General features: G+C 42.0%; 1 protein-coding gene across 8 annotated transcripts in view; it reads left to right on the top strand.

Moving 5' to 3' along the window:
• Window positions 1-5458: 5458 nt before the first annotated feature.
• myt1la (myelin transcription factor 1-like, a) overlaps window positions 5459-10754 on the top strand; it is a 73896-nt gene continuing 68600 nt past the window's right edge. For 4 of the 8 annotated variants that reach the window (XM_035422749.1, XM_035422748.1, XM_035422753.1 and 1 more), the window contains exon 1: window positions 5460-5648. The gene's annotated coding sequence lies outside the window, so the exon portion shown is untranslated. Of the gene's footprint in view, window positions 5649-10754 lie in introns of all 8 variants that reach the window. The other 4 variants (XM_035422752.1, XM_035422751.1, XM_035422746.1 and 1 more) reach the window with 2 other exon arrangements.

Below are 10754 nucleotides of genomic sequence, written 5' to 3'. Positions count from 1 at the left end.
AAGAATTTCACTGGTTTATTTTGCTATTCAGTGAGCAGAATTTTTAACCACTCTATTCCTTCCAGCCACTGTTGGCTTTATCATGTAGCTATGATGGAATATGAATTTTTGGTTTTGACAGAGTATTTTTATGAACTCCTAAATATAAGTTATTGTCTCATGTGTCATGCTAGTTGGAGATGATTGGATGAGTGGGTGCTTGTTAAATGGATGAATTATGTGACAGTTACAATTGGCACTTAAAAACTCATTTGGCTTAGTTGTCATGTAACAGCTACTAGTACAGTAGAACACGTAGTTTGTTGTTTCCTCTCATAGTTTGGTTGCAGGAGCACAGAGTGTCTGAGTTGAGCAATCTGAGGATTCTGGTTTCCTGGCCACAAGGGGGCTTGCGCGACGCTACAATAATATAAGCAATAAAGTAAAAGTAATAAATAATATCAAGTAATTGTTAACTAATTAGGTAGAAGAAAGCTTCGATTGAGGTAAATTTCAATAACAACACTGTTCTCTGGAGAATGTACAGCTCTGATTGAGAGAGCAGTGCCCCACTGCGCACTTGCTTTTCCTGAGTGTGATGCCATGTTTTCAACAATTGACTGCAATGGAAATGGACATAATGAATGCATGTTGTGCCTATCCATGAAGGACACTGCCCTTTTGGAAACAGTAAGCAACAACTGGAGATGACTAGACAAATAGATCACTTTCGATTTGGTGTCAATTTTGGTAGTTCTAAATGATCTGCGATCTCCCACCCATGTTTTAGTTATTTGTTTTTTTAAATTGTGCGTTCTGGGAAAACCATTTCAAAGATTTCATATGTAACTATCCATTCCATTGCAACCACATAGTTAAATATGAAATCTCTCAAATGGTTGTACCTGAAAGCATAATAATAAATAAATTAAAACATGACCTGAGACCATCCACCCATGACTAGATTTTTTTTTATTGTGCATTCTGGTACAACCATTTTAGAGATTTCATATACACTACATGGCCAAGCACAGCATCACCTCTGGACACTTGGCACCTCCCCCTCTTCGTGTCTGTACTTCCCGCTCGCGTCTGCTGTCTGTCCTGGCCCCTCGCTGGTGGAATGACCTCCCCGTGGTGGTCAGAACAGCAGAGAATCTGCCTACCTTCAAACGCAGACTAAAGACTCATCTCTTCAGGCTGCACCTCTCCCCATCCCTCCCTAGCCTATAGTTTAGCTCAATGTACCTAGTTAGGCTAATGCGATCATGTTAGTTTTTATTTGGCAGGATTGTTTTTGTCTGATTCTGATTAGGCAAATGTGATTTCAATGCAAGTCTGTACTTGGCAGGATTGTTTGTTTGTTTGCTGAACAGGTTACCCTACAGGGTTGGAGTCCTGATCTATGTGGTCACTTCTGGCACTACGATCTTTACTTCACTCTAGTGTGTTTCTTTTGCACCTCTGCACCTTGAACTAATACACTTGTTGTACGTCGCTCTGGATAAGAGCATCTGCTAAATGCCTGTAATGTAATTGTCTAGAATTTCATTGCATAAAGATTTGTGTTTACTCAAACTAAGAGGCCTAGCCCAAACCATAAAAAACAGCCCCAAATCAAGGGGTGTCAGATACATTTGGTCATAACTAGTGTATAACTATCCATTGAATTCCAACCAAATAGTTCAATTGGGTAAAAATGTCCTCATGGACCAATGAATAGGCATGCCCTTTTCCAGGATCTAAAGGGACAGCTTCCTACAAGACTGCATTTGCAACCTGGCCTAACCTCCAACATACTAATGGCATGTTGTTAATGACTAAAGTTGCTAGATGCTGCTTCATTTTTAAATATTATGGATGGAAATGGATGTGTTATTCAGGTGAGTTCTTTGACACAATGTCTCTTGTTTCTCGGAGCCCGCTGAGTTTTTGCGCTGTGTGTCAGTATGCAGTTTTTTTTTTTTTAAAGTGAATCGAGACATGAGAACCAGTTAATAAAGAGCAGCGTGCTTAATTCCTATTAGGGCCATATTCATTGCGTGTCTTCAGCAATTTTATATTGCTGCAATTTTCAAAAGCCGCATAATTTATGTAAGTTATTAATATTGTGGCAAGAAATTCTCCTGTAATGTCATAACGGTATTCCCTTTGTAAGGGTCCCTAAATGCATTCAGATCAGCTGAACGGGTTTGCCTTCTCAGAATAGCTATTAAAAACAATCGGTCGTTCTGATGTAAGGAGCAGCGCTGGTGTTATTGTATGCGTGAGGAGAGTCACTGGCTCTGACCTACTTTTCCAGACTTCAGTGGGCCTCGTCAGCAACTGTAACGCTCCGTCCATCCTTCCCAAGGTATATCCTGCTCAGTTTTCCCCCACAACATAGGTTATTTAGTCAGTTTTTAAAAAACGTTAATTACCCGCTCCGATTTCTCTCTACGACTCCGACATTTGACTGCTGCTAATTCAGCGATTAATCTCATTAATGTGATTATAGAGGGATTTGCTGCCAGCTGCTGCTGTATGCTTGCAGTCGATTGGATGGCTATTTCAGTCCAGGACGGAGAGCACTCTCTACCACATCATCGCAGGAGAGAAAGAACAGAAACAGCCAGCCAGCCTCTTCTCTCCATCCCTCTGCTCCGCCATCTGAGTCTCTCTCCGCTTCCCTCTTTCTCCTCCCCTCTCTCTGTCTCTCTCTCTGTTTTTGAATCTCTCTGCCTCACCATCTGTGGATCTCTCTTTCTCCTCACCCTCTCAATCTCTTTCTCTGCCTCTCTCTATTTCTCCATCTCCACGACTCACCATCTGTGTCTGTATCATTTCAGTTCAGCTCTATTCAATTCAATAGTGCTTTGTTGGAAGCATAAACCAAGCAATGTTGCTACTGCAGTCAAACACAATTTAAAGTGCTACTAGACATTCAGATGATTTATTAAAATGAAAAGCACACATTCCTCTCTTTTTTGTTTTCTATATTTAACAATATGGAATGCATAAATGTTGTGTGTGTCACGTGTGCGCGTGCGTGTGTGTGTGAGTGTGTGCGTGTGCACATGTGCGCACATGGGTGTGTGTGAGTGTGTGTGTGTGCTTGTGCGTGTAAATGTCATATAACACTGCATGGTGAATGGTAGTTTTGGGATGAGGCTTTGTCTCTGGGTTTCATCCTCATGGCGTAGAACACACATTGGCTTCCCTACATTATCCATTTTGCATTAAGTTATTTGAGGTCTTATTAAGGGTTCAAGAAGTAAAAATGATTTGCACTTGAGCTCAAATTCTTCCCCTTGATGCGGCTTGAGAATTCTGTATGAGAAACCAGTGTAAAATAAAAGAACTGGGCACCTACAGTGGAACATTATACATGTGGCTATAGCAACAGACAGACACCTGCTATAGAGGAGTCCTTTCTGTCATGAGACCAAAGCACTGGCTCATGTTCTTACAACGTGTTTGTGACTGATTATCTTTTTTTTCAATTAATCAAGAAGTGGTCCAAGAGTCGGAGAGGAGTTCTCCTTCCAATGTTTATTTTTGGACCATTTTTTTTCCAAAAAGATGACCTATTTGCCTACTTAATTTCTTGCTTGGTCAGGCTAAGCTAGCAAACTGTCTGACCTGCACAAACCACAAAATCCAGGAATTGTGTCTGCACACCTTGAAAAGGTCATTAAGGAGCGAGGTGTTGCATGCCTCAAGGTACTGGGTAATTTAAGTATTACAAATAGGGAACAGACAAATTTCAGAATGCAAATCCTGGATGTTTGCTTTCATTTTGTTTTTCTATCTCTTTCTCTGTCTCTCTCTGTCTCTCTCTCTCTCTCTCTCTCTCTCTCTATATATATATATATATATATATATATATATATATGTATATATATATATATGTATAGGCTTGATTGTTGCCACCCACTATGTCCTGGTAGAAAATATGGAGGTTACTGAACCATCTCCCCCACTCTCTCTGTTACTCTTCTCTCCGTTGGTGTATTTCAGCACCTGGAGCTGTCCACTATGACCTGTCCTTGCGAGCTCTGTTTGAGGGGATAACCCCCTGCGTATGAGACTGACTCATGCCCTTAGTGCCCATAAACAGCTTCACGAGCTACAGTCACGCAGCAGAAGGAACTGAACATATGCTCTCATCTAGAAATGTATCCCCGCTCATTATGTCTATGGGTTTTTGTTTGGGTTCTTTCCTACAACAACACATTAGCATTTGCACCTAACATTGACTTTATAACCAAATAAGTAAAACATAAGGAAATACTATTTTATTATCCTTATGATATTTCATGTGAAAATGCACTGCCGATATACAGTATAACTGCCAATAGCACATCAAGCTACAGTAAATACGAATTAAATTAGTACAGTATTCCTCGCAAAATGAGCCAGCATCCCCATATCAAGCAAAGAATGTTAATATTTTTGCATATAGGTTAAATAAGGAGTATGGCATACCGAAATGATGAATTAAAAGTTGAAGTAATAAAGATTTGTTATGACTGCGTATGATTATGATTTTGACATGTCTACTATAGAATTACAATTCAAATAGAATGAACAATTGAAACGAATCTGCTTTCATTTAGAAGAGGAATATGTTTCAAATCAATAATTGTATCAATTTACACACGTGACAGTGTATATGTGTTTTTGTGCTCACTCTCCCTCTCTCTCTCTCTCTCTCTCTGCCTCTCTCACATTCTCTCATTTATATTTATTATGGCTTAGCAAGAATGACCATGTTGCACATAAATTTCAGATGTTCCCGATATCCCATTTTAGATATTCATAAGACGAGGTCCAAAAAAAGAAGTCAAGCCCATTTTTTGCCACAGCTGGAGGAGTTGTGAGGCGTGCGGTCTGACGCTCGTTCCGGAGTCGGGCAGAGAGTGCGGCGCGTGCGTGCTGAAAGCAGCTCTGCTTGCCGCACACACCGTTAAACACGGCGCAGTGCACACGCCACTACACATGTACCGCTCCAGAGACAGAGGCCTGGAGAGAGAGAGAGAGAGAGAGAGAGAGAGAGAGAGAGAGAGAGAGAGCCGCCGATGCTGCTAGCCGACTGTCTGCGGCTCTGAATTAATGCTGGGAAGGGAGAGGGAGAGGAGGGAACGTGCCTGCCTTGCCTGCTCCCCCCCCTTCCTCCCCACCTCCTTCCTCCTGCCAGCCCGGGCGTCGAGGTTTCGCAACAGGCTCGGCTCTCTGTTCTCGCGGTGCTCTGCGTCTGCGGAGGCCCGGACCGGCGGCCGGGGGCGCGGAGAGAGGAGGGCGGCTAAAAGCTAAACGCCGCCGTTTTTCTTTCCCCCCCCTGCTCTTCTGCAGTGCTCCGGCCTGACGCCTCGCGCTTCTCGCACGCAAGCCCTGCCTCCCCGTGCCCCCCTGTCTGCCAGTCTCTCTCTCCCCCGAAGCCTCCCTCCTCCCCCCACCTCCCCTCTGCAGCCGCGACATCTCCAGAGAGAGAGAGAGAGAGAGAGAGAGAGAGAGCAGGCGCGTGAGAGAGAGGGAGAGAGTGAGCGAGAGAGAAAGAGAGAGAGAGAGAGAGAGAGACACTGCTAGCAGATTTTCAAACACAGTCAGAGCAGGGGTAGAGAGGGAGCAGAGGTGTCGACATTCCGCCCAGGTTTCGTCACTGATTTTGTACATAGCCGGACGGGAAGGTAAGTGCACGTTTCTGTCTCGTTCGTCTGCATCCGCGCAGCCTTGTGATGCAAGTCTGGGGCAGAATCCGCCAGGGTTTGGGCTGTTTGCGCTCTTCATCACTTCATCTTTGAGTGCAGCCTACTTTAAGCTACCACACTTGCGAGCTCCCGGATATTTCAGACTCAAGTGTTATTCGTTAGGAAGGGGGAGCAATAGATCCAACACATGGGGTTTGGGTGGTGGTGGGGGGGGGGGGCGGATGTTAAAGTGATACGTTTCTCTCGATGTATAAGCATAATTAGACATTTTTCTTGCCTTTAGTTTTGAATGCTGGATTAGGATGGGAAATGTGAATCTGTACGTTCTGCGTTTCGCATTCGGGTTTGCGCTGTCAGTTTGCCGAGTCTTTCCGTCAACGGACGGAGAATCCTCTGTTGCCTTTGTCTTGGGCAGGATAAGCTGCTTTATACGAGGCAGGGACGAGGCACCGCGACTGAATATGAATACTTTCTCCTCTCAAGTGGGCTAACTCTTGTTTGTGTCTGTGGCGCTAGGCTAACACGGCGGCTGTGCGCGAGAGACAAACGAGATGAACATTGTGTTCAGTTGCTGCGAGAAACTCTGCATCGGTATACTGGCAGATGTGCGGCTAGGCTACCTGTGTCTCTGTGTCTGCGCTGCGCTGTGCGTCTATCCGTGACCCAGGGGATTCTCCCCAAAGTCTGAAACTTTTTTTTATTTATTATCCTTCATCCTTGTGATGACTCACCCTTCAAACATTGAAGATGTGAACTATCATAAACATATCCCGATTATGTAAAAAGGAGAACCCTGTAGTTTGCATGTTTTGTGTTTTATTTTTATCATGCGATGCTTCTTTTTCATTTTCACAAAATGAAACTAGACTTTTTATTGTTTGTTACACGGCAATATATGAGAATATATGGGAGTAATCAACATTCAATGAATGCAATATAGCAGATGTGGGTTCATATTAAGCACCAGTTAAAGACTTAACTGAGAGTCATTCCTTCAAATAAACTCCCTGTGCTGCGGCTGTGGACCTGTTAATATGTTTGGGGTGACCATTCTGAAGCATAAACTAGATTATGTTAATAATCACCATGCTATGCCTAACTGAGTGAGCCTTAAATGATAAATGATGGACTCATGCACCTCCCAAAATGTTGGGTTTGTCAGTGCCTTTGTGGAAATCTACTGAAACTGCCGAAGGTTTGAACTCCCAAGCTTTCATTAGGGGTTTTTCCCACCTGACAATAGGTTGCACAATTTTGACAACAGGTTATTTCTTGACTGTAGACTTCCAATAAAGTCTACCACAAATACTTGTGCAAAAACTTCTGATTGATCGCCAGTTTCCATGCATGGAATTCATACTGTATTCCAACATACAGTTGCATTATTTAATTACAGACAATCACACAACCACACCTGTAAAAATAACAGTTTGGAAACGGATAATAACGGATGGTAATTCTCATGCCTAATTGAACAATTTTAATGAAAAAGAAACCTCAATATGCACGTGCACTGTATAAAGCAATAAATGATAGTGTAACAATCAATCATTTCACATAAAATGAGCACGCAAAACATTAATTCAAACAATAAATTACCATTGCTAAAAAAACACTGAAATATTTTAACGCTACATCAAAATCAATCAAATGATTCTGATTTTAATTGAATAATTTAGTGAAATTGCTTCCATTCCCACAACAATTGGTCATCTTTGCTATTTTTTTGTGTGGAAATTAATCACATATTACAATATTACATATTCCAGTTACATAAATGTTTATCTGTGGGCATGGGTGGTATATCATACTAATCACAGTTTCATTAAACTACAATGCAAATAGTTTTTTGTTGAATCACTTCTACTACAGTGTAAAAGAAGATGTTTTTGCTGATGTGAATACTAATGTCTACTGCAGATACACGTACAGTAGACTGAAATTCAACGTTGGTCTGGAAAACCCATTGTTATTTTTAAAATGAGAGGGCAGTGCACTGAATGTCTACCTAATTAAGAACTATATTGTGTATATTAATATAGCAACAGTTCTATGGAAAAACTACACAAGAGTAACCATTTTACCCCATGAAAAAAACTATCCTGTTTGTTGAGAAGAGGTAGAATTTCTCATCTCACCAGAAATGGTCATTATAAATTCAAGGGAAATAGATATCAGCTGTTAAAAATAATTCTTTCTAATCATAGAACTGGACTCAAAAGTGGTTGGTTACTCCGACCAATGCCCTGGAAGGCTCTGTAAAATAATCACTGTAATCAAGTAGAAATAAGCCTGCCCTCTGATCTGTGCTAGCTCTCCTGTAGTACTCTGTGGCCTTCAGAGTAGAATATGGTCACTGACTTGCAGATGAGTGCATCACAGGGGTGCAAAAGCTTCAGCTGCAGTGGTACAACAGTAACCACTGCAGAAGAACAACTGGAGATTCCAAATTAAGAAAATTACCAAAAATATAAATGTCAATCATTATAGCCTGACCATCAGCTCAGCTCAGCTCAGCTTCAGACTCTTTATGTACGCTTGTTTGCTGTGTAGGGAGGGTGTCCTGGTTTTTCAGATTTTTTATTTTTTTTTGGTTGGCTGGACATGCACTGTGAGTCATGTAACTGCTTCCGAACCATAACAAAAGCCCCGCCATGTTTCACACTTATACCTGCATAATGGGATCCCCTCTGTCCCCCTCCACAAGGCACACTCGCGGTCTAGTCGTGACAGACCTGCTATGACCGACGTGCTAAAAATAGCCTATCCACCAGAGGTGTGTGTGGGGTGGGGGAGCTGGGGGGTGGGGGGGTGGAAAGGAGGGGGGGAGGGGCAGCTGCCTGTAGTGAAGCAGTGGTGCGTGGGTATTAAAGGTGTTGATTCTCACTCCTAGATCACATCTATGTAGGGGCCTAGTTTGCATCAGGGGAAAACAATGTGGCAAATTTCACATCAATTCAAAACTTTCTGATGTAACACCTTTCTTTTTTTTTTCATTTTCGAATGTTTTATTTTGATAATGTATTTTACTGCGGATTATATATGTTTCTGAAATTACGATTGTAAGAAGCCCTCTGGACCTGATGTTGTTGCAGTGAGGGACAAAAATTATGATTGGGCTTTTCAAATGGGCGAGGGGGGGGAGGTGGGGCAAAAGCGAACAGGGCAATATAAAGTTGCAACAGTGATGAAGAGGAAGGAGAGGAGAGGATGGGGAAATAGGAACATTGTATCACAAGATTTACAGATGATGATGATGATGATGATGATGATATACTGTCCCATTATCCCATGGCAGTGCAATGAAGGGGATATATTTTCACAATTGAAAACCAACTCTGAATACTGTTTCTATGTTGGCGGTGATAATGAACTCTCACAGACTCACTGGTAAATGTTGTAAATCCCATTGCATAAATCTCAGGGAAACAATGTGTGCTCCAGTAAATATTTGCAGTTGTACTCTAGAAGATTAAACCGCGGTAACCTTGACTGGGTTGGCGGAATATCTTCATCAATATAGCATATGGTCAGAAGGCTTCTTTTCATAAGCCGTTGACAACTTCACAAACTTCTTCCTGTGCGGAAATTCAGTGGGGAATGGCGTATTCCATCCTTTTTAATGAAAACATGATGTGTCTCCATTTCATTTTACTGCAGGTTAATTAAATATCAACCTCCACTTCTGAAGTGGACTGTAATTGGAACCCAGTGCTTGTTAATCACCCAGCAGAATGTTAATCTGTCGTTTGGTTGTGTAAAATAACATCAAAAAAAAGGGGAACACGCGGGATTATGTGAGAAAACTGGTGGCGAGAACGATCAGCCGGTTTTGCGTCCACCCTCTGTTTCAAAGCCATTGTATTACTCAACTGAAAATTACAAGGACACGTTTTAACGGCTGAAATTACCCTTTTTTCTGATATACAAAAGTTACGGAAACAGTGAAGCGAACACGCTAAAGCCGTACGGCAAAAGGACAACGAAGGAGAGAAAGAAATTTTGAAGGGTGCAAAGCAAAACTTGGATATCTTCAAACGTTAATTCTAAGAAATGGAAAAGAAAGAGCTCCAAAGACAGCAATAAGCATTGTTGTCGAGTCTTTCCTCGGTCACGTGTCTTATCACCCAGGGCTCCTTTAAAAAGCGCCCAGACTAACTGCCAGTCACATGGCTGGCCACAAATACGCGGAAAGCGCTGATCCATTTCAGATTCTACTGTGGCCCAGTTAGGATGAGAGACTGCTTCAGTTTAGCCCCAGAATGGAAACTCAAAAGCAAACAACGCTCCCCTGCCAATCTGTCACATGGTACTACTGAGAATACAACCAAATGCTATTGGAAATGAGCTCAGTTGTGCATAAACCAGCTAGTTTCAAGATTGCAAATCACATTGGACATTTTTGTTCCATATAAATGGAGCATTATATGTGAGATCATTTATATGAAACAATGGACCAATTTATGAACATTGTTAGCTCAACAATGGACAATATGTTTTACCCAAAACTGAGAACCATTTTGAGTTTTCATTCTTAGTATGAAACAAGAAGATTCAGCACTTGCTTGTCATCAGTTTGGCAGGGGGTGCCTTCCGAGTGCTTAATTTTTTGGAACTGGAGAAAGTAATGATGATTTGCCAGCTGTGTAGTTGTGTACTGTACACTGCCTGTTAAATTATGTCTGGCATCTTTCAAAAAACTGATTTCTGATAATGCAAAAAATTCTCATTTGACTGCACATTCTGAATGGAATTCATTCAGAATCACGCTTGCCTACCCCACCCCGGCCTTTGTCTGTAGTAAGGTTTGCAGTGTCTGCAGACTCAAGTTCCAGCAGGGCACTTAGCCACCTTATTCAACTAATCTTTGTCTTGATTGACCCAATTTCGGTTTCCTCACAGTTCGGAGAGTGGTAGTGATTTTAAGAGAGCTGCAAATCTTGCAGGATATCAGCCCTCCATGTGCACTGTTAAGTAGTCAAGGGACAGTGCATAGAACACTTGTGTTATAGGTATTACAGACAGTAGGTATTTCTGTTGGTAAAATAGTCTTGTTTGATGTATCAGCTTTGACCACACACTGGT

Source organism: Anguilla anguilla, chromosome 6 (genome assembly GCF_013347855.1).
Source record: "Anguilla anguilla isolate fAngAng1 chromosome 6, fAngAng1.pri, whole genome shotgun sequence".
Classification (NCBI taxonomy): domain Eukaryota; kingdom Metazoa; phylum Chordata; class Actinopteri; order Anguilliformes; family Anguillidae; genus Anguilla; species Anguilla anguilla.
Note: the sequence above shows the minus strand (reverse complement) of the source record. Positions and strands in the feature narration are given on the sequence as shown.